The sequence below is a fragment of the Thalassophryne amazonica genome, chromosome 19, assembly GCF_902500255.1.
Source record: "Thalassophryne amazonica chromosome 19, fThaAma1.1, whole genome shotgun sequence".
Taxonomy (NCBI): domain Eukaryota; kingdom Metazoa; phylum Chordata; class Actinopteri; order Batrachoidiformes; family Batrachoididae; genus Thalassophryne; species Thalassophryne amazonica.
The window spans coordinates 17,469,210-17,471,769 of record NC_047121.1 but is presented as its reverse complement, the minus strand read 5'-3'; the positions used below and the strand labels follow the sequence as shown (position 1 = coordinate 17,471,769).

General features: G+C 40.0%; 1 long non-coding RNA gene across 1 annotated transcript; it reads left to right on the top strand.

The window, feature by feature from the left end:
• Positions 1-404: 404 nt before the first annotated feature.
• LOC117501227 lies at positions 405-859 on the top strand. The gene is made up of 2 exons (XR_004557971.1): positions 405-494; positions 528-859. It is a non-coding gene; the product is annotated as an uncharacterized LOC117501227 (long non-coding RNA).
• The last annotated feature ends 1,701 nt before the right edge of the window (positions 860-2,560 follow it).

The following is a 2,560-nucleotide window of genomic DNA, read 5'->3' as shown; positions in this document are numbered from 1 at the left end:
AAAGTTACATAGGGCTAAAAACCTATGTTTTGGGGAGCTGTTTTGAACTTTGTGAAGATGTGTCCCTTTAAGTACCATATTGTTCAGAATATAAGACAGTTATTTTTTTACATTAGAAATACATCTGAAAAAATATGGTGCGACATGTCTTGTAGACAGGATCTAGACTTTTACATGTCATATACTTTTGCAACAGTAAGTTGCACCAAATACAGATGAAACAAGTATCAACCTGCTCCTGTAATTGACTAAAAAGTGCTGCATGACACAGTGATCAGCCTGAAAAGAGAGCAGCTCAGAAGTTGTGTAAGTTAAGCAGCAACTGAGGATATGTTCTGATGCAAACTTTAAGTTCATGGTGATGAATGTAGTAGAGCCATCAAGCAACTGTCAAGCACCCAAGAAATATGATATCAGAGTGTAATGTCAGAAGAAGGTAAGCTAAAAACATCTGTCTTAAAAACAATCACAGTCATAAAAGCTTATGACAGCATGTTGTTGAAAAACAAATGAGTGGGTGCACATAGAATGTGCATTAATTTTCTGAGAAAAACGTTTTCTTTTTAAAAAAGATTTGGTTTTTAAAAAGACTCTGTCTGTCTATCTTTTTCAGAAAGAAGGGGGGTCATCTTCTAATCAACGCTGTCTTATATTCAGGACAATACAATATTTCAGTCAATTCAGACACCATAATGTGAAGCGCTGCTATTTCTTGCCTGGCAAGAGTTTACCATTGCTTTGACACCGCAGACATTTCAAATCACAATTTGAACGTGACATAAACACCTGGCTCCCTCTATTTTCAGCAGGAGCCTTCAGTTCTCCTCATCCTCTGGCAATCAAATCACAATTGTGCTAATATATATATATATATATATACGTATATATATATATATATGAGGTCTGTTAGAAAAGTATCCGACCTTATTATTTTTTTCAAAAACCATATAGATTTGAATCACGTGTGATTACATCAGACATGCTTGAACCCTCGTGGGCATGCGAGAGTTTTTTCACGCCTGTCGGTTACATCATTCGCCTGTGGGCAGTCTTTGAGTGAGGCGTGGCCCACCCTCTCGTTGATTTTTTCATTGTTTAGGAATGGCTCAGAGACTGCTGCTTTGTTTGATAAAAATTTTTTCAAAAACTGTAAGGCACAACTGAGTGGACACCATTCAATAAATTCAGCTGGTTTTCGGTGAAAATTGATGATGAGATGAGATGAGAGATTTTCGTCTGTTAGTGTCGCTTTAAGGACGACCCACGGTGCCTGACGGCGATCTGCGCTCCGAGGCGGCGTCATCTCGCTGTTTCAAGCTGAAAACTTCCACATTTCAGGCTCTGTTCACCCAGGTCCTCGTCAGAGAACAGAGAAGTTTCAGAAGAGGTCGGCATGAGGAGTTTATGCGGACATTCCACTGTTAAAGGAGATTTTGTAATGAAAGAACGTGCGGGCAGATTCGCGGGGGGTCGCGACAGGAAAAACACCTCCATTGGAAACCTTAACGGACAAGTTGGAACATGCCCAGCTGTTAAACAATTTCTCAGATACTCACTTGTTGAAAGCCATCAAAAGCCGCCTGAATTTTACAAATGGTTTTCAACACGGAGGTGTTTTTCCTGTCGCGGCGCGGACGGATTTGCGTCGTCGTCATGGAAGCGACTCGGCGAATCTGCCCGCACGTTCTTTCATTACAAAATCTCCTTTAACAGTGGAATGTCCGCATAAACTCCTCATGCCGACTTCTTCTGAAACTTCTCTGTTCTCTGACGACGTCCTGGGTGAACAGAGCCTGAAATGTGAAAGTTTTCAGCTCGAAACAGCCAGACGGACGCCACCTCCGACTGCACTGCGCCGATCCGCTTTGTGAGCTGTCCTTAAAGCGAAAGAAACTCCACAATCTCTCATCAGCCATTAATCTTTTCACCGAAAACCAGCTGAATTTCTCGAATAGTGTCCACTCGGATATCCCTCACAGGTCCTGAAAAAACTTTGATAAAGCAACACGCGCCGTCTCCAGCAGTGTCTCAGACAAAGGATTTCAGCCGAGAGGGCAGGACCAGTGCTCACTCAAAGCCTGCCCACAGGCGAATGACATCATCGACACGCGTGAAAAATCTCACGCATGCGCACGAGGGTTCAAGCATGTCTGGTGTAATTGCACGTGATTCAAATCCATATATATATATATATTTTTTATAAAACTGCCGGTTAGTTTTCTAATAGACCTCGTATATATATCATGGCATCTGTCATACATTCTTTAAAATCACAAACTGTAAACAAACAGAAAAGATGGATCTAAAACCAGAGAACTAATGCAGTTTTGCTGTAAATAAGTTAAAAAAAGCAATAAAAATCTTTGAGTACAGTACTAAAAAAAATTCTAAACTAGACCTTTTGAACTTAAGAACCACATGTTAAGTCTATAAATATCTTTACAAATATACATGTTAATAACTCAAATAAATCTTTTTCATATCACTTTAAATGATTAAATGTCTTGCACGTTCATGACAGTGTCTTCTAGACTGCAATGCTTCAATCCTAAAAACAATA